Below are 25,111 nucleotides of genomic sequence, written 5' to 3' on the forward strand. Positions count from 1 at the left end.
AACAAAAGCTTCAGGCTGACAGCACAGGAGCAGTGACCGAGAAGACAGTTGAAGCTGTGAAGCAGGCAACAGCTCGGTGCACGCCTCGAGGTAGCGGTCATAAAGGTCGAGCTGGATGGGCTTCGCACAAAGATCTCCGCGCCTACTGAGTGACTCAAGGGTGAGTCATGATGTTTGTGTTGGAAATAATACTAGGGGGGGTGAATGAATATTAGTCAAGTCAATAATATTTTTCTTTTCTTACTCAATTTCATATACACTACTTCAATGAAGGAAACCCGCGTGTGTACGTCACTGTGTTAAGGAAAAAAGTGTATATCCATCAAACTAATGATTCTGTTAATTCATCATATGTTGATCTTTAATCTGAGTATCAGTACTTTAATAAACATTAAACATTAACCATGTGCAGTTAATAACATAAAGAACCATCACACATAAGCATCACACATGAATACCATGATGTAAGGTGGAAACCTAATGTGGGTAAAAACCACCTGCTGCTGTCGTCTCTGTCTTCTTTTAATAATAAGAAAATATGTTTACAACAATGTACTGGTGCAGATTCATACCACTACGCAAGCTTCTACTTGCAGAAGGCTACAACCTTCTTTCGTTCTCCAGCTTCTACTAAAAGGGAGCTACAACCCCTTAGATATTGTACAAGCCGATATATTTACTAGTACATAGGTGCCGACCTACAGAAGGCTACGACCTTATTTCTTCCTCCAGGTACCACGTTTCATAAATTTTCGGACTGGATACTCTTGGAACACAACACCATAATCTGAAGGCCACGTTTCATCCAATTTTCATACTAGACCCATCAACAACATTGAAGCTCAAAATCAATCACCACTGTAATACAAGTATTGCATTACCCATTCATCAAATACTCAATCATTACTCTCTGAATCACCCAACAAATTAATCACTGAAACCCTGTCATCAAAACACAGTCACCAGAACTCAAAACTTTGCATCAACAACCAGAACCACTTGTAACTTCAAACATCATAGTTCATATGGTATACGCTACTTAGATGTGTCTAACCTACGTGTATACATGCTTTTATCAAATTCAAACTACGTATACATCTGTAAATATTCATTCATAATTTTGCAGCTATTCCAGACTTCAGTTATCCCCAGATCATAATATTTACAGAACATCACAAGCATCAATATACAGATCTAGAAAAAGCATGATCAAACCATATAGATATGATTCATTCCAAGCCATAAGATCCTTTTCCATCATTAGATATTTTCCTCCATCAACCGCTGAGATTCCTCCTTGGCTCAGATCAAGCAAAGCATCATAAACCCATAAACTGCATATTGGATCTCACACTTCATCAGATATTCAAGACTTGCCTAATGATCTTCTCCTCCTTTTATAGTCTTAGGCCTTTCTCAATACCATGGTCCAAAACCACGTAGGACCAATACCTTGGACCCAATACCTGAGGTCAATACCTTAGACCAAATACCATGGACCAATACCAAAATATCATGGTCCAAATACCACGGACCAAAATTTAGTTTCTGACATGTACACACCTTTCCTTCTGTGAAAGTGCGCGTGTATGTTATATGCATCTTTGTATAAAGTGAATCTGCGTGTATACGCGACTTGGTATATATTGAACCTGCGTGTATACGCGACTTGGTATATAATGAACCTGCGTATACCTTTATTTCTTCATTATTGTTGTTTACCTACCATACTATGATCTTTCATCTGAGAGAGTTGCCTTCTAAACTGATTCCTTGAAGCTGCCCTGCATTTCATCACATCTAAATACTACTATCATGCATTCTGTCATATCTGATATCTCTTCTGTAGATTCATCTAGTTACCATGTACAAGTGAGTTGTTTTTCTACAAGTGGGTTTCCATCAAGTACAACACATGCATCACAATGCCAAAAATCTCCCCCTTTGGACTTGATGGCAACAACAACACCAAGTCACTCTCCCCATTTGACATCAAGGGCAAAGGGTGGACCAATATCTTCTCCCCCTAAGAGTAGAAGACTTTAATATCTAAAAAGCTGAATATTAATCATGCTCTGCTTAGGCACATGCTGAATTCTTTGATTGAAATCCCCATTTGTTCATGCTGAGATGTACTGTATCATCCATGCTCCCCCTGAGCACATGCAGAGTTTGCAAATATTTTCAAGAAAATAACATGACTCTATAACTCAACTATGTGAGTTTGACCTTCCTTTCACCAATGAATTATACATACATTCATTCTCCCAACCAAGTGGGGATAAACTTGACTCATCCACCCACCCAAGTGGGGATATACCATATGGGGATATGTCATTATGATGCATGTGTTGTACTTTATGGAAACCCACTTGTAGCAGAACAACTCACTTGTACATGGTAACTAGATGAATCTACAGAAGAGATATCAGATGTGATAGAATGCATGACAGTAGTATTTAGATGTGATGAAATGTAGGGCAGCTTCAAGGAATCAGTTCAGAAGGGAACTCTCTCAGATGAAAGATCACAATATGGCAGGTAAACAACAAGAATGAAGAAAGAAAGGTATACACAGGTTCACTATATACCAAGTCACATATACACACAGGTTCACTATATACCAAGTCGCGTATACATGTAGGTTCAATATATACAAGGACGTATATAACATACACACACACTTTCACAGAAGGAAAGTCGCGTACATGTAAAAAAATAAGTTTTGGTCCGTGGTATTTGGACCATGGTATTTTGGTATTGGTCCATGGTATTTGGTCCAAGGTATTGACCCCAAGTATTGGGTCCAAGGTATTGGTCCTACGTGGTTTTGGACCATGGTATTGAGAAAGGCCTAAGACTATAAAAGGAGGAGAAGATCATTAGGCCAAGGTGCAAGTCTCGAATATCTGATGAAGTGTGAGATCCAGTATGCAGGTTATGGGTTTATGATGCTTTGCTTGATCTGAGCCAAGGAGGAATCTCAGTGGTTGATGGAGGACAAGATCTAATGATGGATCAAGATCTTATGGCTTGGAATGAATCATCTCTATATGGTTTGATCATGCTTTTTCTAGATCTGTATACTAATGCTTGTGATGTTCTGTAAATATTATGATCTGGGGATAACTGAAGTATGGAATAGCTGCAAAATTATGAATGAATATTTACAGATGTATACACAGGTTGACTTTGATTAAAGTGCGTATACATGTAGGTTAGACACATCTAAGTAGCATATACCATATGAACTATGATGTTTGAAGTTACAGGTGGTTTTGGTTGTTGATGCAAAGTTCTGAGTTCTAGTGACTGTGTTTTGATGACAGGGTTTCAGTGATTAAGTTTTTGGGTGATTCAGAGAGTAATGATTGAGTATTAAATGAATGGGTAATGCAATAGTTGTATTACAGTGGTGATTGATTTTGAGCTTCAATGTTGTTGATGGGTCCAGTATGAAAATTGGATGAAACGTGGCCTTTAGATTATGGTGTTGTGTTCCAAGAGTATCCAGTCTGAAAATTCATGAAATGTGGTACCTGGAGGAAGAAAGAAGGTTGTAGCCTTCTGTAGGTCGGCACCTACGTACTAGTAAATATATAGGCTAGTACAAGAGCTAAGGGGCTGTAGCTCCCTTCCGGTAGAAGCTGGATAACAAAAGAAGGTTGTAGCCTTATGCAGGTAGAAGCCTGCATAGTGGTATGAGTCTGCACCAATATATTGTTGTAAATAGATTTTCTTATCATTAAAAGAAGATAGAGATGACAACAGCAGGTGGTTTTTACCCACATTGGGTTTCCACCTTACATATTGGTGTTCATGTGTGATGCTTATGTGTAATGGTTCTTTCTGTTATTAACTGCACATGGTTACTATTTAATGTTTATTAAAGTACTGATACTTAGATTAAAGATCAACATATGATGAATTAATAGAATCATTATTTTGCTGGATATACGCTCGTTTCCTTAAACACAGTTATGTACACACGCAGGTTGCCTTCATTGAAGTAGTGTATATGAAATTGAGTAAGAAAAGAAAAATATTATTGACTTGACTAATACTGATTCACCCCCCCCAGTATTATTTCCAACAATTGGTATTAGAGCAGGTCCTTTGGCAGAAGCTTGATCGCTTGAAGGAGATCCGTAGAACAATGGGAAAGAAGCTAAAGAAGAAAGCGCCTAAGTAGAAGAAGACATCTCAGAGGAACTATGACAGTGGGAGAATCGATTGGAGAATATGTGGAAGCAACTCTTCAGATGCAGAATCACCTCAGAATGAAGATGAACAAGCAAAAGAACTTATCAAGTATGAATTTGTTATCTATGGTGATACATTTCTCCATCCATTTGAATATGATGAAAGTGATAGCGAAACAACTGAATTTTCTCTTATGGGTGAGGAAGAAAGATATCAAATAGAGGAAAAATTTAAAAGGCTTACGGACAAAATTAGAGATCAACAAGATCTATTGGACAAAAGGGAATGTGTCTCCAAAGAAGAAGCTACTAAACTAAAAGCTCAACTAGAGGAAGGAAACAAGGTAAGGAAGCAATTCAAGGAAAAGGAAGATCAATGTCAGAAGCTACAAGATGAAGTGACATCATTAGGAAATGAAGTAAATGAAAGGAGCACAACAGTCAAGAAACTCAGAGATAGATCAGTTACTATGAAAGTCTTGAAGCTAAGATCCTCTCACTAAAAGAAGATATTGAAGAATCAAATAAGAAGAATAAAGAACTACTCCAAGCTCTTGAAAAACAAGAAAACAAAGTTCTTGAATTAAGACATCAGTTGGAAGAAGGAAGAAAAGCTGAAGGTATCATGAAGAAGCAATATCTTGAGAAGGAAGAGCAACATAAGGTTGAGGTAAATATTTTAAAATATAAATTAGAAGAAAAGGATAAGCTCTTACGATTTCAAGATAGTACTATAATCTTGGATGATATTCTTAGTAGTCAAAGATCTCCTGCTATCAAAACTGGTCTTGGTTTTCATGAATCTGTTGAAGGTGAATCTAGTTCACAAAGTAAGATAAGGAACTCTAATGCAAAATATGAAATTCTCAACAAGGAAATGAGAGGTCAATCCCATCATCAACCAAGGGAATAAATTCTTCAAAGAAAATCTTTTACTCCTGACTATGAAAGTGATAGTCAAATGAATAATGTTGAATGTTATGTATGTCATAATTTTGGACATGTTGCAGCCAGATGCAGAAGAAGAATGGTTCAATACCATCACACAGAAAGATCATCATGTTCCAGGTACTTTAAGGAATATTGTTTTTATTGCAATATGTTTAATCACAAAGCCATTGAATGCTATAGAAGGAATATGAAACATATTAGATGTTATGCATGTAACAAGCTTGGACATATAGCAAAGGAATGCAGGAACAAAGTACAGGCACCATACCAAAAGGAGAAAACATCATCACACTTGAAGATATGGAAGAAGAAGGAAGTACAATCAGAAAGATGTGGCACAACACAATGTACAGACATGGAAAACTCAGAGGGAGCTGAAAGTGTGAAAATTCAGTGTTCTAAATCTCATATGCAAGTTTAATGAAGAGAAGTCGCGTTTATACGTGAGTTAGACACTGCACAGTTGCATATATGTTAATTTGAGGAAAAGCAATGGGATAGACTCAGGAAAAAAGGGTATGATATGGTTTAGTCAATTATTTACTCCGTTTGATGATGGTTACAATCTGCTGATAATGTGTGGAAATGTATTGACACTCATAAGATGTTGTTTTTGATCCTCACAAGTTAACTTGATGTATATCTGATTGATGATGATGCCTTGATACTTCTTGTTGATATATGCATGATCATATCTGACAGTGAATACATGGAATAGGTTCAGGGGGAGAACATGCTATGCTTCTAATAAATCATTGTTGGCATTATGTTTATAAGTATTTAGTACCTAATTAATGATGATGATGCTTACATTGCTAAATGATACATCTTGCTATGATATGGTTATGAGTTTCTGTTGATGCCTCGAAAATCGTTGCATCAAAATCAGGGATAAACACCTGGTCCAGACCTTAAATGCAACTCCTTTTCCATTTGGTGTGGTGGCTCTGACTGGATATAATGGGACCAGTTTCCCAATGATTGGTAAATGGGATGGATAAATAATTGATTTTCTAATATCTAATGATAATGGATGAATGATGTAATCTAAAAGTAAAATATAAACAACTATTCTATCCCGGGAAATTGCTACTTTTAGTGTAACTTTGGATGGTCTTCATTCACAAACATGCATATAGATGACTCTTGTTGGTAAGCAAAGATGTTTATTCATATGATAATTACTAAGCCCAAATAGTTGAACAAAGCAATCAAGCAAACATTATTACACTATTTCTCATATATATCATAGACATAGATATGAGTGAACGAATAACAGTCCTTGGACATTCAATAGTGAAAAGTACAAGGCATGCTGTTAAAACACATATATATATATTCAGTGATAGCAAAATTTAAACGAATGCAGATTCACATAAAAATGACAGAAGAGCATAGATAATAGTACCATATGTTTATTCAAGTCACTCCCAATATCAATCGCATTCACATTCCATTTTCCAACTTAGAAACACTTCCACAAAAGGCAATAGTGCACAGATCATCAAAGCTTTCTTTGTCAAAAATCAGAATACTGGCCCAGTCTTTATAAAAAATAGATCAGAAGCACAATAGTGTGACTTCCTGATTTTATTTTATACAAAAACTGAGAACCCTTTCCAAATGCATGAAAGAGCCTATAAATACTAATTAAGCTAACTAATTACAAAATAAAAGTGCTAATTAATTAGTACAACTATGCTATGAATATCTCCTCAAAATCGGCTTGCTCTTAGTCGGTAGCATGATTCATTGCTTCGAATGATCTCCCTTCGGCTTGAGCTGGCAGATATCTAACATCGGTTGCAACTCTGGGGGGCGGCTTAGGCGAGAATTCAAGCGAGTTGAATATGTGGCATCTTGGATCTCGGGGATCATGCAACTGATAGCATCAGTTAAACATTTGAGCACAGCCCTCTGACTGTATGGCTTGATTAAGAAAAACCAAAAGGTATCCCAAGTTAAACTTTGGATGCCAGCGATTAATCTTCCTTTCTTTTCCAACTCCTGATTGCATGTTTGTTCCAAGGCGTTGGCCGATGTTAATTTTCCTGGATTACACTACGAAATCATATTAGACAGATAAAGAGTGTCGTTCAAAAATTCAATTAAATTGCTAGTAGATAACCAACATCTTGAGGTTTCTCTTTCTGCCTTCATTAATTGGGTCTGCCATTCTAGGAACAGGATGTCTTTGTGTGACTCAATAATTTTGGGCAGATCCGAAGCCTGTCCTTCAAGGGAGTCTTGCCAAGCAAGAAAATTGGTTAAGGTCTCATCGGCCTGTTCTAAATCTTGTCTAGCTTCAACTGATTTATCAACTATAGATGTAGTAATTTCACAAAGAGGTTCAGCCAAAGAAATTTTATGACATAGCAGTTTCAGCTGTGTAATCAATGCCTTATTGATTTGTAGAGCTTTTGTTCTGAACTCTGCTACTTGAGGAAGGCTCCTAAAATTTTCCACTTCTTGTGACAGTTGAGCGATTTGCTCATCCTTAGTCTTGCTCATTTGTTCGTTCATTGCCTTTAATTTGGCCACTGCTTCAAATAGTTTGTTCTGTTTCTGCACTGCACTTGAATCTATTCTCTGTTTCTCTTTGTGTAACTACTCATTTAATTGGCTGTTTGTCTACCGCTGTGTTAATAGTTGTTGTTCCAATTGTTCTTTTTTCTCCTGTGCTTCTAACACCTGCCACTGCAACGAATCAATCATTTGATCTTTTTCTTTAAGGAAACTGTTTACTTCCGAAGCTTTATCCATGGTGGCTATCGAATATGCTTCGGCATACTGGCAGAGTTTCGTAAGGTCATCGGAAGGGTTCAGTTCCTCCTTCCACACCACATTAGCCATCTCCGTTTGATCTGGCAAAATGGAATATTGATCAAGTCTCCTCCTTTTCCTCTGTCTTTTCACCACAACCCTATGTTTAGGACTGTACAAGATGTCTAGTGGTGGTATGTCTTCTACCTGTAAAACAATCTGATCAGATGGATCTTTGGGGATTATTTCTGCATCTTTACTACTGCGTAGGTCGTTGGTTCCTTCCATCAGAACCGTAGTTGTGTTTGTTTGTTGACTGACTGTCACTTGGGGTATTCTGAATCCTGGTGGAGTCTCGGTATTGTTTATAATAGAGTCAAATTGCTGCCACTCTTGGAGGAGTTTGGGATCAATTTGAGTCTCTAAATCAATAACTTCATTGTCATGCTTCTTTCCTTTCTCTTGCTCTATTTCCTTCTCCTTTCCTCTTTCTTGCTCTATTTCCTTTTAGGGAATTTCCTCTGTAGCGGGAGACTCGTCAAATACTCTTCTACCCAGGCTTGCTTGACTTAGTTGTTGGTGTAGTGGCCAACAAGTCCAGAGGCAGACTTTGCAACCTTTGTTCTCTGAGCCTATTGAATTCTACTAGTCCTTCATCATTATATTTCATCTTGTCCAGTGTTTTAACCTGAGACAAAGATTCTGCTGAAGAAAATAAATCATCAAATTGATCTTTTTCATGGTCAAACTTAGTAAGTTTGGCCTGTTCAAGCACATTATAGGCAACCTTCCGGGGATCGAATTGCCTGCTAGGGATGGTCGCAAGATTGAGCATATTTATTTTTCCTACCTCCTTCTCAGCATGTTTCCAATCAAGTATGGTGTAAAAACCACATCTTAAAGGGAATATGGGCCATATCTGCTTTTTGGAAGTCCTAAGAGTTTTGGACGTTCCAGCGGTTGTGATTTGGTAAGCTAATTCTCGTGCCAACAGTTTATTAGGCACATATAATGGGAGGACATGGGGTTTTGTGGCACTGCCAAACACCCGTATATATGTGAATTTATCTTCCCCGAACCAATTCCCCACAGCAGTCAAGTTAATTTCGGCCTCGTCGGAAATCTTTGGGGCAGGCTTATCGAAGATAGCATAATAGATAGGCAACATGAAACCATTACAGATTTGATACAAGTGGTCTTTATAATGTGCCTTCCATAACATCTGATGGTAGATGTGAATTGGTTTAGGGTCATGTGGCGTCCACCTCCACCTGAGTATCGGGTATTCGGAATTAAAACAAAGCATATCCATAACATAAGCACTGTAATAGAAGGGAGGAATAGTCCGGGTAGTTTTGCGTGAATTGAATCTAAAATCAAGAATTGCAGAGACTAATTTATCAGACAATATATTGGCCCAATCCATGATATAACTACTAGTTTCCGCTTCCATTAAAGGAACCATTTCGATATCAAATTTTGCAGAATCATGCATTCCCCATATCCTACACATCATTGCCCCAGCTTAACAGTAAGGAGATGCTAAGGAATCCACAGAGTACTTACCCGATGACTCATGTTTGTGCTTTGCTGGATTCTGTCTCCACTGTCTAATTGGGGATGATTTCGTCTCATTCTCATCTGCAAATTTCTTCAGAAAAGCTTTGTTGTATTTCTTTTCTGGCTCGGGAAAATGGTACATTTTCCTCAAGTCGTCAGGCTGATATTAATCGAAAACTCTTCCATCAACTGTGCAAAAAGTCCTATTAGAAACAGGAATTTGTTTGACCACCCATCTGACCACATTAGTGTAAGGGAGAATTTTCTCCCGAGCTGCTATCCCGTGTAAAAAAGAGTCGGCCAAATCTTTCAGCGAGGCTTCTGATTTGTTAGTTGAGTCTGCAGTAGCTTCTTCTTCTATTTCCTTTGGTTCTTATGCCTTAATCAAATTATAGATACTTCGCCAGCTAGTATTTCCCAGGCCGAGATAGGTAGTTTCTGAAATTAGTCCCTTCTTGCTTGGTCCTGGGTCACTGGTGGGCTGGATAGGAACTACAGGGGCCGCTGCCGCAGCGGACCTTTTAGTTTTCTTTCCCATTTGCTTAAAACTTGAAACTTCGACGGAATTCTGCACAAGGAAGGAAATCAGTGTGATAGAGAGAAACATATAGCAAGAGCCAATATGAAAGAGTTATATCTTTTAACAAATAATAAAAGATCGTGATAAAATTTCCGCAGATAGAATCGAAGTGGAAAATCTCGGCATAACTGCTTCATTAATTGGCCGCTTCACTTGTCAGTCATGATAAGGAGGCTTTTAAATAATCCATCATAACGTATATTGATTCAAGCGTGGCTTATATTTTTGGCGGTTAATCGCATTTGATGATTGGCGTTGTGAAAGGGAGGATTTACATAATAATCCAAAATATCATTCAATCACCAAAGGTGATACAATGCATGCCAATCTTTAATATGTTTAGAAACTCGCGCCCTAATTTAATTGTAGAAATTTCTCATTTCCCACCCCAGTTTTCAGTTTCTCCTTATTTCTCCCATATAGTTAAATGCCCTTTCCCATAACCATACATTTAACAAGCTGGAAAAAATAAATTTGCTGAAAACACAAATTCTGGAAATTTTACAGAATGCTGGAAATTGCAGAAATAAAAATCAGCAGTAATAAATAGCCATTAAAACACATTTAATCACTGAGATTTTTGGTCAATGTGACCCTGGAAAAACCCCCTACAACTCTTGGGGAAAACCAGTTTGAGAGCTCTTCTTTATTTCTGGAAAATGCCTTTTTACAGTAAGAGAAATATTCAGCAAAATCAGCAAGCAAACTTTTACAACTTATCTCAGCCTTGCTGAAACTCAGCCTTGTTGAAACTCCACCTTGCTGAAACTCTGCCCTGCTAAAACTCTGCTGTACAGAGTTGCTGAAACTCCGCCCTGCTGAAACTCCGCCCTGCTGAAACTCTGCTCTGCTGAAACTCCGCTCTGCTGAAACTCCGCTGCTGAAACTCCGCTGCTGAAACTCCACAGCTCACTATCCAAAAATCTCCCTTGCTCTCTTGCTCTCCTTCTCTCAATTTGCTCATGAAAGAATGAATTGACCTTTTCCTCCTTTTCCTCCCAGGTGACTTTTGGGTGATCCAAGTGACTTTTGGGTGATCCCTAAATCCAATGGCTGAAATAGATTGAGATCTAAGGCTGAGATTAAATTCTCATTTAAATCTCACTTTTTATTTTTTTAATCACCCCATTTTTTTTTTTTTTGTAAGCTAAGGTAGAACCCATTCTATTACTCGATAGAAATTAGAACATTACATATCATCAGGAAAGTATAAAGAACCCGCCCACTTGGGGAAACCGGGTGATAACCACCTATAGTTTCTGGTAGCCGCCCAAAAATAAAAGGCCCACAGTCTCAGAATCTTAGCCAACATTACTAAACAGTCATTAGAGTTCCTAATGCTATTGATCTGCAAAAAACAAGTATCTTTCTCTAAGGATCTCAAAAAACTACAGCTAAAAAGGCAGTGAAGATTTTCCAGCATATCTTAGATCAGGCAGTATCCATGTCTGGTTGTTGACTTGTCCCTCCCGCATCATCTCGTTGCATGCTCTTCAGCAGTTGATGCATGGCCTCCATCTTTTCCTCTTGGCGCTCCATAGCAACGCGAATGAAGCTAAGCTCTCTGCGCAGGTCCGGTTCTCCCTTGACCAGCTCCACCATCTCTTTTGCCACCTGCTCGAGCGCCTTCGCCAGTAACCCCTTCATCACCCAGTAAATGTGAAGTGACTGTTTAAAGAGTGTCATTCGCCCCCTAGTATGACCAGGGTCGTGGAGCAGAGGCTCCTATTCTTCCATTTCATCAGCAGACTGATTCTGGAGGGACTCCTCCTCCAAAAACTGCATGACTCTTTGAACAGCGGGATTGGACTCCCTATGGAACGCTCTTTCCGCCCGTCTGAGTCTGTAATTCACTGTTTGCCTTGTCTTTTTCTCAGGATTCGACTTCCTCCCCGAAGCCTCACCTTCCCCCTGCGTCCGCTTCCTCTGGCCCCATCCTCTTTTTCTACTCACCTCCGTTTCCTCAGCTGGGTTTCTCGCACGGTTCCTCAGCCCCGGGCTCCGCTCCTTCTTCCCCTTCTGTTCAGAGAACCCTTCACATTGCTGGTGCTGTCCCTCCACAGCAGCCCTTTTCTGCTTGACCGACCACCCTTCATCACCACCCAGCGGAAGTTCCTCCTCCGACTCATCATCAATTTCCCAAATCTCCGTCGGGGGGCTATCCTGGGCTATGCCCTTCCCTTTCTTATCCTGCGCCTCCGTCGCCACCCTTTGATGATCCTCAATCTCCTTAGTCCGCTGTCTGGTCTCCATAATTCGCCTGCTTCCTTTACTGGGAGGTCTCTGATACTCCACGCGCTCAAACCAGGCCATACGACTCTCCAACACCCTAATCGCTCCTCTCCCAAATTGGAAACAACCAGATGTCCGGTCGCCTTCCCCGATCTTGATATAAATAGGATTTTTGGCCTCCTCATACCGTTTATCGTCGGCGAACAGATGCCGCCATTTGCTTTCACGGTTGGCAATATTAATGGTAATTATTCCTTGGTTAATGTTTGTTATCGAGGCTTCTGATAGCCCACCATCCTCTCCACTGAAAATACAAAAATTTATGATCTCACCCTGCGCAAGATCGAGTGCCATAACCTTCGCACACTGCCATAGTACAGCTCTGTACTCAACCATCATTTCATTAAGCTTACCCGATTGATCACTGATAAAAAACCGGGATCCCCACGTCCTTTGTTTTTGCCAGCTCAATGATCCGACAAGGTGCTTACGTGGCTTGGTCATAATCCGAGTTAATAATCTCAGCCAACTCTTTCCACTAGCTGTCTCCACACACAGCCTTCCATTGTTGGTCAACCTTGTTACCCCTCCCTCTGCTGCCCCAATTGGCCAGGTAATCAGCCGCCTGGTTACCTTTCCTGCGAACATGACTTACTACCTTATACTCAATATTTTTTAAGAGAACTGCAATATCCTGAACGATACCCGCAGTACGCCAACTGCTGGTGGCTTTTTCCCAGCTCTTGCCATTAATTAATTTCCTCACCATGTCCACTGCAATCTGAGAATCGCCCGCGATTTCCAGGTTAGGATAACCATTTCTAACTGCAATCCTTAATCCTTGATGGAGGGCCCAGAATTCAGCTTCATTATTAGTCATCTCTCCTCCCCCTTCTGCGAATATCCATCTGACCTGTTTATTACTATCTCTGAAGATGCCTCCGAAGCCTGCTTCTCCTGGGTTTCCTTTCGAAGCCCCATCGAAATTTAACTTAACAAAGGTATCCCTAGGGTAACTGAATTTGTCAGGGCTCTGACTCCTCATGTCCTGGGGGACGGATAGCTTGTGATGGACCATCTCCAGTTTTAAGTTTAACTTACTCAATATTTCTTGTTCCTCCTGATTTGTCTTCCAATCATCCTCGTACCATCTCTCCACCAGAACTGTTTCCCGCATGAGCTCTACAGCTTTTACCCAGATTGTCTCCGGATCCTTTGACAAATTCTGGAAAATCCTCTGATTTCTCTCCTTCCAGATCATCCACATAAAAAACCCTGGAATAAGATTCCAGGCTCTTTTAACGACCTTGCATTGGAAGGCTTCCTTGTTCCAATTGAAGACCAATTCATTAAAATCACTGATGACAAATCCTGGTTTATTGAAGGTCTGCTTAATATTCACCCACAGATTCTTAGAATACTGACAATTAATCAGAAGATGATCTCTGGTCTCCCCCTCCTTGTTGGAGAGACAACACATCGAGGGCCCATTGAAGCCCTTCTTCTGGATTCTATCCCAGGTTAGGATCTTGTTTTTTACTGCCAACCATACGAATATAGAGACTTTTGGCCACCAATTATTTTCCCATACGACTTTCCAATCCAGGTTTCCCGCATCCCCATTCTGAGGATCAAATAAGTAATAAGCTTCTTTGGTGGTAAACAGACCTTTCATAGAGTTCCCCCACCTAAGGATATCTTGACCATCCCGAGCTCTGATTTTCCTGGATCCAACTTCTTTTTTGTATTTGTCTTGCAGGTCTTGTTCAATCTCCCTGTCCCATTCCATTGGATCAATCCAAACTCTCCACCCTTCTTCCACATCATGACCTTTCCAATAGTCTCTAACACAAGTCCTGTTTCCTTCTATTCTAGCTCGGATTTGATTAAGATCTTGGATTCTACTCAGTCTTTCTCGCTGCTGCCACCTATCTTCCCAAAAATTTTCCTCTGCTCCTCCACGGATCTCCCAGAAAGCATGTTTTTCCACCAGATCCCGGTTCTAGCGAGCCAGGTCCCAAATAGAAGAACCTTTAGGCGTTTCCTGTCGCCTTAGGATCTCTAACGTTGAATCAGGCATGTTATATTTAGTCTTCCATATGTTCTTCCACAGATCATTGCCTCCCCTGAGCCACCTCCACCACAACTTGGCTCCCAGGACCCTGTTGAGAGTTTCGGGGTCTCTCAGCCCCAATCCACCTTTCTCCTTCCTCTTCGTTAACTGTTCCAAAGATACAAGAGCCCACTTCTTTTTTTGGTCAGACCCTCTCCAGATGAAGTTCCTTATGGTTTCTCTGATTTTAGCACAAACCCCTAGGGGTGCGGCCATTATTGAGAGAGAATAAATTGGGATAGCTTGTAAGACAGATTTCACCAAGACTATTCTACCTGCAATGTTTAAGGCTCTGAAGGCCCAGTTTGCAACCTTTGCATTCAATTTATCCAAGACACCCTGCCAATTTTTCATCTTTTTAGAGGTGAGGTCTAGAAGATTACCTAAATACCTCGTAGGTAATTCCCCTCTTCTAAAACCCAAAAGTCTGGTGAGATGGGTTCTTACCTGTTCTGTTGTGTTGAATATGAAGATACAAGATTTGTCTCTATTAATTTCCAGGCCAGAAGCCTCCGCAAATAGATCCAGAATTCTTTTGATATGTCTGACTTCTTTGACTGTTGGTTCTCCAAAAAGCATAATGTCATTCACGAATTGTTGGTGGGTCAAGGGCAGATTATTCCCCCATAGCTTGAGACCCTTCAACCTATTTGCCTCTCTTTCTTGTTTAATAAAGCGACCCAAGCCTTCAGCTGCAAGGATGAACAGAAAAGGGGATAAAGGATCTCCTTGTCTAATTCCACGAGAAGCATTAAAAGTCTTTGTTGGAGTTCCATTGACCAGGATAGAGAAATTTAGAGAGGAGATCAGACTATGGATCCAAGCAATCCACCTCTTGTTAAACTCAAAGCTCTCTAGGACTTTGCCTAGATAATTCCAATTCAATCTGTCATAAGCCTTAGACAAGTCCAGCTTAATCAGCATGCCTTTTTGTTTTTTAACCTTAAGAGAGTGCAAAACTTCCTGAGTTACCACAAGACCATCAAGGATCTGTCTTCCTTCAACAAAACCAGTTTGTTCTGTAGATATTAACTGGTCTAAAAGGGGTTTTAATCTCTTAGCTATCAGGGACGTTACAATCTTGTAAATAACATTGCATAATGCGATTGGTCTAAAGCCATTTGCATCCTCTAAATTTTCACCTTTAGGAATTAAAGCAAAAAAGGTAGCGTTGAGAGCCGGCCATACCTTTTGATTCCTTCTTGATTCTTCAACTAGATCAAGGATCTCTCCCCCCAGGAAATGCCATCCCGCCTGGTAAAAGTCTACTGTGAAGCCATCTGGTCCCGGGGCAGTACCCTTCTTCATTGCTTTCACTGTCTCTTCTACCTCCTCTAGGGTTGCAGCTCTCATCAGAGCTTTATTTTGGTCTTCAGTGACAAGGCTGGGAATGGCCGAGCATATTTTCTGAATAGCTCTAGATCTATCAACCTGTGGTTCAGACAAGATTTCTTTGTGGTAATCCACAAGAACCTGTTCTATCTCCTCTTGCTCCACCGCTCTATTTCCATTCCTATCCTTAATGGATAGGATTCTGTTCCTCTGTCTGTGTTTAATCATTGCCTGATGGAAGAATTTAGTATTTCGTTCTCCCTCTCTTAACCATTTTATTCTAGATTTCTGTCTCCATAGAACCTCCTCCTGTTTTCGTCTTTCTTCTAATTTCGCAAGGATGACCCCTTCTTTGTTGATGCTATCCTCTGTCCTGCCTTCCACTATCATCTTTTGCTGAATGCTTTCCATTTCTCCTTCTAGTTTCTGTTTATCCTCAAAGATGTTTCCAAACTCTTCTTTGTTCCACTTTTTAATTTTTCCCTTCAGCTCTTTCAGTTTTAATTGGAACGTTTGCATTTTTCCTTTACCTTGCATAGAAGATTGTCGCCACCATTCCTCAATTCTCTTGATGAATTCTGGGTCTCTCAACCAGAAAGATTCAAATCGAAAAGGTCTCCTCCCACGATTCTTTTTGATGTCGATCTCTAATCTAATCGGCCAGTGATCAGACCCCAAGGAAGGTATAATCTTTGCCTCTACAAAAATGTCTTTATTCATAATAGCTTCTGAAACTAGGAATCTGTCCAGCCTAGAAGCGATTTGGTTTTTTCCTCCTCTCTTGTTATTCCAGGTAAAAATCCCATTGATAGTCTGAATGTCAACTAGTCTTAAATCCTCTATCGTCTCATTGAATCTATCCATGATTTGGTCCACCTTCCTCACCCCTCCTTTTTTCTCATCCAAGGATCTAATTAAGTTAAAGTCACCCCCTATGATCCAGGCAGCTTCAGGATACAGTCTGCGGATAACTTTCATGCTTGCTATGAAGTTTTCTTTTTCACCTAAGGAGGGGGGGCCATAAACCCTTGAAACAACAACCTGCTCCTTGGTTCCCACTATCCTACCCTGACCAGTAAGGATTCTACTCATACTAGTCCATCTGTCCAGGATGATATCATTAGGGTTCCACAAAATTGCTATACCTCCTGCAGATCCAATAGCATCCAACCCCATCACTTCGTAATGAAGATTATTTCTTTCTATAATACCCTCAAGCTGTTGAACCGATATTTTAGTCTCCTGCAAAATCATAATGCAATTTTTTTCTTTTTTCAACTTGTCTTTCATGTACCTTTGTTTACCCTTACTGTTTAAACCCCTGATGTTCCAACTGATAACAATCATTTAAAACTTTTGATAGGAGGGGAAAAAAACCTCTGACAGAGGTATCACCTTACCTGAATTGATTAACTCTTCTCCCACCGTTTGGATGGTTTCGTTCATTGTCTTACGACCCCTCTTTCTACTGTTTTTGCCTGAGCTGTCCAGTCCCATCGATTCTGTCCCCTGATCATTTCCAGTCACCACCTGCTTGACTATATTCTCCCCTTTTTTCTCCTTATATTTCTGGAATACTTCTTTATACAGCTGTTTCTGTTTTTCAGGTATGAATCATCTGTCAAGGTATTTCCATTCTTGAAGAAGTCTTTTCATTATTCTCTCTTCCTCAACCTCATTTTCTGCCTGGTTCTCCACCTCCATTTGTGATTGCATTGCAGTATCTTCCAGCTGCTCCTCCGTTCGTTCTCCATCGATTTTCCCTGGGTCTACTTCCTTTCCTTTACCTTCCCTTACTATTTCCATTGGGATGTTCCCAGGATCCTCATCATCTTCTAAATTTATTTCATAATCCTCATTGCCCTCCTGTAATACCTGAAATTTGTTCTGACTTGACATTTGAGCAGGTTTCCTCTGAGGTTGCGATCTAGGGCCTTCCTTGTTTTGCCTTCGTTTTCTTGTAACCTGCTGAAAACCCCCAGCCGCTTCCTCCTGACTTTTCTTTGGTTCCTCCTCATTGTTCAACGGGCATTGCCTGTATAGATGGCCGTATTCATGATAGTTTCGGCATCTGAAAGGGATGTGTTCGTAATCTATTGGCTGTTCCCAAACCTCATCATGATATTCCACCTCAATGCTGTCAGGAAGGGGTTCCGCTAGATTCATGTATACACAGATTCTTGCGAAGGTGTTATACTTACCCTGTTTTGTAGCCTCTGCAATCTTAACAAAACTCCCGATTGTGTTGCCGATTCCTTCTAATATTTCAGGGTCCCAACATTCGTCGGGCAACCCAAAGAGCCTGACCCAGATTGGTGCCTCCAGTAGCTTTTCTTTATCTGGGTTATATCGTTCCTCCCAATATTTCATGAACAGACCTGCATTGTTCAAAAAATATGGTCCTTCTTCAAATATCCTGTTCTTGTCTTCCACGTTCGTGAAGATTGCTGTGAAAAATCCTTTGGCTCCCAATTTCAGATCAATATGACCTCGAGGTTTCCATTTCTGGTCAATCCATCTAAGTAGCTCCTTCTCCGACGGCCAATAACCAATGAATTTACAAATCAAGGCATGGTCCTTCATATAACAGTTGTATTCCTCCAGCTTGTTACAAGGGATGACATATCGTGGTTTTTTTTAAGCCCGCGGTAGACATTTCCCTTTCATCCTTTTCTGCCATAAATTGCCCATGACCAGGACATGGCTTTCTTTCTGATTATGCCCCATTCCACTCCCGCTGTTTTCCCCTGTTACCACATTCTTGAAGGAGGGGATCTCTCCCCCCATTTTAATAAAGACCCACTTAGTCATTTATTTCCAAAGTCACTTTTCCTTTCTAATTTTTTATTGACTTTATAAAAGTCACTTTAAAATTAGACTTAGTAACTTTATCACTTAAAGTCACTTTTAAATTAGATTTAACTTTATAAAATTATAAAGTCACTTTAGGAGAAAAATTAAATTCTTTTGGACATTTTTCCCTAGGCCAAAAGATCAAAGCCTAAGGGAACCACCTATCCTCCAGTACCAAATTTCAACACTCCCTCTTACCGAGGAAGGTGTTCCTCACCACACCCATCTTGTCTCTGAAGTAGACATGCTTGCCCCGTGGTAAGGCTTTGGTAAGAATATCTGTAACCTGCTCATCAGTGGAAATATACTCAAGCTTCATAGCTCCCTTCTGAACATAGTCTCTGATGAAATGATATCTGATCCCGATATTCTTTGACCTGTCATGAAATACTGGATTCTCCGTGAGTTTAATGCAACTTTGATTAACACAGTAAATCACTGAAGGTCTCAACGGCTGACCAAATAAGCCAAACAACATCTTGCGAAGCCAGATAGCCTCACAACTAGCTAGACTGGCTGCCATATACTCTGCTTCCGCTGAACTCAGTGCTACTGACTGCTGCTTCCGGCTGAACCATGACACTACTGCTGAACCCAACCCAAAATAACACCCTGAAGTGCTCTTCCTATCAGAAGCACAACCTGCCCAATCAGAACCAGTGTATCCTGCCAATCTCACTCCATCTCCCTGCCTGTAGTCCAGACCATAATCCACTGTCCTCTACAAGTACTGCAAAATGTGTTTTGCAGCCACCCAGTGAAACTTCCTAGGCTCACACATAAACTGACTCATCGTGTTGACTGCAAAACAGATATCTGGTCTAGTGTTGACCAAATACATCAAAGAACAAATCAACTGCCTGTACAATGTGGGATCCACCAACTCGGAATCCGAAGCATGAAGCTTCTTCCAATTGGTGATCATCGGTGTCGAAATGGGTCTACAATCCTCCATGTGGAATTTGCTAAGGATGTCCACAATATACTTCACCTGCCCCAGGAAGAAATGCCCCTCCTCCTGCCACACCTCCAAGCCCAAAAAGTAATGCACTAAGCTGATGTCCTTCATCTCAAACTCCGTCGCAAGATCTCTCTTGCAGTGCTCTATGAGTCTCTCTACACATGTAATGACCAAGTCATCCACATACAGCACCAGAATGGGAGGCTCCTCACCAATCACAATAAAGTAAAGGTTCGGATCTGCCTCACTCTTTGTGAAACCCATCCCCTGCAAATATGTATCTATCCTGGAGTACCAAGCTCTGGGAGCTTGCTTCAGGCCATAAAGGGCCTTCTTCAGTCTGCACACATGGGACTCCTTCCCATGCACCTCAAAGCCCTGTGGCTGCTAAATGTACACCTCCTCCTGTATGAAGCCATTAATAAATGTAGTCTTCACATCCATCTAGTGGATCTTCCAACCCATCTCTGTTGCTATCGATATAATGGAGCAGATCGAAGTATATCGAGCCACGGGAGCGAAGGTCTCCTCATAATCAACTCCCTCTACCTGGGAGAACCCTCTAGCCACAAACCTTTCTTTGAATTTCTCAATGCTGCCATCTGCAGCATGATTTACCTTGTAAAGCCATCTGGAAGTAACCATGGATTTTCCCTCAGGCCCTGGCACCACCTCCCAAACATCATTCTTCATGATAGAAGAATACTCCTCCTGCATGGCCTCTCTCCAGACCTGCTGGCTAGCTGCCTCCTCATAGCTAGAAGGCTCAGAGTCAAGGATGCTGGTAACCATCGCCATATAGTTAGGAAACCTCTCAGGTGGTCTACTCTCTCTGACCGGCCTCTTCGGCTCAGCAACAAATGAGGCATCTCTCAAGGTGTTCTGAAGCCACTTGGGCTTCCTCTTCCCTGAGCGCACTTCTCCCACCGGAGAATGAAACTCCTCCTCCTCATCATCATCAGGAACCTGAACTCCTGACTGTCTGTCTACTGTCCTCCTGCCTGCACCTGAACCTGTAGACGCTGAGGTACCGTGTGAACTGTCCATCAGTGGACTCCCTAGTGAACTGCTCTTTGAACTGCTCTGCATGCTGCCTGGAGCACCACCCCTCTGGCTCGGTGAGCCACTGCTCACTGGCAGACCTAACATCCTCATAGATGTACCTCCTGATCCTCCTGATCCTCCTGATCCCTGCCCACTGGATCCCTGCGACTGACTCAACTGCTGCTGAGGGTCTGGCTAATCCAGATACTCTCACTCCCGTGACCTCCTAAAGGCCCTGTCCTCCTCGAACTTCACATCCCGTTTGACAACAACTCTCCTTTGTGCAGGAATGTAAATCCGAAAGGCCTTTGAGGTCTCACTGTAGCCCACAAAGATACCCTTCTCTGCGGTGGGCTCTAGTTTGGTCCTCTTGTCCTTGGGTATATAGGAGTATGTAATGCATCCAAAGATATGAAGATGACCAATATCAGGCTTCTTCCCAGAGAAAGCCTCCTCCGGAGTCATGTGCCCCAAGGCACGATGCGGACTCCTGTTTTGCAAGTAAACAACTGTGTTGCACGCCTCTGCCCACAAGAACAATGGCAACCCCAGATCATGTAACATGGCTTTGGCAACCCCTATGATGGATCTGTTCTTCCTCTCTACAACCCTATTCTGCTGGGGGTTGTAAGGAACAGTGAACTCCCTCCTAATGCCTGCCTTCGCACAATAGTCAACAAACTCTCCAAGGGTGTACTCTCCTCCATTGTCCGACCTCAAGGACTTGATATTTCGACCTGTCTGTGTCTCCACAAGAGCTATGAACTCCTGAAACTACTTGAAGACCTCACTCTTGGTCTTCAAAAAATAAATCCAGGTCCTCCTGGAGTGATCATCAATGAATAAAACATAGTACTCATATCCACTCAAGGCAACATGAGACATCCGACCACTCACATCGGAATGAATCAAATCAAGTATCCTAGTTGCTCTGTTGTCACTGCTGGGAAAAGGGTATTTGGAAAACTTTCCCATCGCACAACCTTTGCAAGTATCAAAGTGATCAGTACTGAAATCTGGCACACATGTAGTGATCTCCCGCAATGTCCTCAAGGCTCCATGATACATATGTCCCATCCTGCGGTGCCAAATCTCACACAGCTCAGAATTGCTAGCTCTGCTGCCGGTACTACTACTCAATGCCAAAAGGGGTTGGAATGCAAACTTGTACACCTTTGCATGGCGTACACCTATCACTCTAGCTGAATCAGCTGGAGTGCCCCTGGAATACATCAACACTTATCCTCCCCTGAACAGTACCTCATATCCTCTGTCCTCCAGAGCTGAGACGGATATGAGGTTCTTCCTCATCCCTGGCACATAAAGAACATCTGACACTTTCAAGGGAGGTTTGGACTCCCTTTGAAATGTCAATGTCCCCACCCTGACTACTCTAACAACTCTGTCATCGCCGAGTACTACCTCTATATCAGTGCCACTCTCTGAAAGCTCTGAGAAGTACTCACGGACTCCTGTCATGTGACGTGAAGCCCCACTGTCCACATACCAGATACCTGAAGATGCTCCGCTAATCGAGGGAAAAGCATGCTCCCTCTGAACCTGTGTGGAAGGTGATCCTACACTAGAGGACTCACACGTAGTGAACGCAAACTCCCGGTCAAAACGACTTACAAAGTTCTCAACCTCTGCTGAAGCTGCCACATCCTGGTTCTTCCCCTTCTTCTTCTTCTTCTCCGGACACACAACTGCATAATGTCCCATCTTTTGACAATTCCAACACTTCACCTTGGAATAGTCCTTCTGTGTGTTCCCCTGTTTACCTTTACCTTTGCCTTTGCCCCCACCACTGCTTGTGGAAGCCTGCTTCTTCCCTTTGCCTTTCTTGCCTCCTGCCACTAGTGCTACATCCTCATCCTGCTCAACTGGCTTGGCTGCCCCAAGCTGACATTTCCTGATAATTGTCTGAATGCAATCATCCCAAATCCTCTCCCATGTGGGAAGGGTCTCACGTGCAGAAACCCCATCAGCAAAGTTCAACCATGAACGGGGGAGGCCATTCACTGCAATCCACACCAACTCAGTGGGTGGAATGGCCTCTCCAATCGCTACCAACTCATCTCTCACATTAGTAATCTTTGTGAGATATCCATCTGCACTATCATTACCCATCTTAATGTTCTTCAGCTTCTCCTTCAGGACCATCTTCCGGTTCTCATTGGTACTCTGGTAGAGATTGGACAATGCTGTCCACATCTCATGAGCATTAATCTTTCCTCTCACATGAGGAATGCAGTGGTCTTTGATTCCGTCTAGAATCAACCTCTTACCCTTGTTGTTCTTTTTATTATAAGCTGTCAACTGAGTAGCATCAGTAGGCACAACAACAGGGTTCTGTGTGGTATGCACCATGATATCCTAGACTTCTGTCTCCTCAAAGATACTCTGCATTCTCTCCTTCCAAACACTGTAATTTGTATGCCCATCCAGCCTATCCTTCACCCTCAATCCCAATGACATCTTGCTGTCCTAAAACTAAAAACTAGCACTGCTGTAGTAAAGATAAAACTGCTGTTTATGAAAAAAATCAGCTTGCTGGAATTTTCTGAGTGAAAAATCAACAGCTGTAATTTTTCCTTTTGCTGTCCTAAACTGTCCTTTAGCACTCAAGCTCTGATACCATGTAAAAATTTCTCATTTCCCACCCTAGTTTTCAGTTTCTCCTTATTTCTCCCATATAGTTAAATGCCCTTTCCCATAACCATACATTTAACAAGCTGGAAAAAATAAATTTGCCAAAAACACAAATTCTGGAAATTTTACAGAATGTTGGAAATTGCAGAAATAAAAATCAGTAGTAATAAACAGCCATTAAAACACATTTAAACACTGAGATTTTTGGTCAATGTGACCCTAAAAAAACCCCCTATAACTCTTGGGGAAAACCAGTTTGAGAGCTCTTTGTTATTTCTGGAAAATGCCTTTTTACAGTAAGAGAAATATTCAGCAAAATCAGCAAGCAAACTTTTACAACTTATCTCAGCCTTGCTGAAACTCAGCCTTACTGAAACTCAGCCTTGCTGAAACTCCGCCCTGCTGAAACTTTGTTGTACAGACTTGCTGAAACTCCACCCTGCTGAAACTCCGCTGCTGAAACTCCGCTGCTGAAACTCCGCTCTGCTGAAACTCCGCTGCTGAAACTCCGCAGCTCACTGTCCAGAAATCTCCCTTGCTCTCTTGCTCTCCTTCTTTCAATCTGCTCATGAAAGAATGAATTAACCTTTTCCTCCTTTTCCTCCTTTAATCTAACTCTAAGTGAATTTTGGGTGATCCCTAAATCCAATGGCTGAAATATATTGAGATCTAAGGCTGAGATTAAATGCTCATTTAAATCTCACTTTTTATTTTTTAATTCACCCCACTTTAATAAAGACCCACTTAGTCATTTATTTCCAAAGTCACTTTTCCTTTCTAATTTTTCATTGACTTTATAAAAGTCACTTTAAAATTAGACTTAGTAACTTTATCACTTAAAGTCACTTTTAAATTAGATTTAACTTTATAAAATTATAAAGTCACTTTAGGAGAAAAATTAAATTCTTTTGGACACTTTTCCCTAGGCCAAAGATCTAAGCCTAAGGGAACCACCTGTCATCCGGTACCAAATTTCAACATTAATGCATCACAATCGGGGCAGGGCTCGGGTTACTTTATTTATGCCATTGCGAAATCGTCGATCGCCGATGGCGATACGCCTTATCGCATCGGGGGATTTGAAGGTGCCATAATTAACGCATTTCTTACCACTGCTGATTGCCGATAGCGATGCCTTTATAGCATCGGAGGAATGGGGGATGCCTTATAAATGATGCGCTTTGCCTTTCCCCGATATCCGATAGTGATTTCCCTCTTCGGATCGAAGTTATTCAATGGGCCTTTATTTATGTTCCTTTTATTATTGCGATATGCGATCTTGCGATCGCTTTATCGTAATAATAAAAAGCATTATGATTTGTTTAAAAAATGCCTTTTTCATCATTGTTTAAAAGGGATATCATATTTCAATCGGACCTTTTGATGAGGATTTTCCTAGAATATAAGTTAATACCAATTTATTTACACATCTATGTTTAAAAAGGGACCCATTTCATATTATGATTTTAAAGAAAAATTTTATGAAATGGGGGGTTGTTGTACAACACAACAATTGGTGATTCACTGGGAGAAACAATTATCTCTGGGAAAAGTTAAAATACTTAAACTTTTTAAATCTGAAAATCTTGTTCGAGCGAAAAATTCTAATATAACTAGGCAAACATAAATTTTGAATGTAATGATAACTATTTCTGCTATCCTCTTCTCATGTTATAATTAAATACATTCTATGTTTCAAACTAGCCTTGCTTGGTTGCTAATGATAAAACAAAAACTTTTCCAACTTAGCTTTATAATGACTCCTTTGCCATAGGTAGAGCCTCTGCTGCCAGCAAACGTCTATAGTCTCGACAGGGATACCTTTTAACCATTTGATCGTTCATTATCCCATCCATTTCAGAGTATAA

This window comes from Pinus tabuliformis, chromosome 8 (assembly GCF_031772625.1).
Source record: "Pinus tabuliformis cultivar Carrire ecotype Pingquan chromosome 8, CPIR1, whole genome shotgun sequence".
NCBI classification, from domain to species: domain Eukaryota; kingdom Viridiplantae; phylum Streptophyta; class Pinopsida; order Pinales; family Pinaceae; genus Pinus; species Pinus tabuliformis.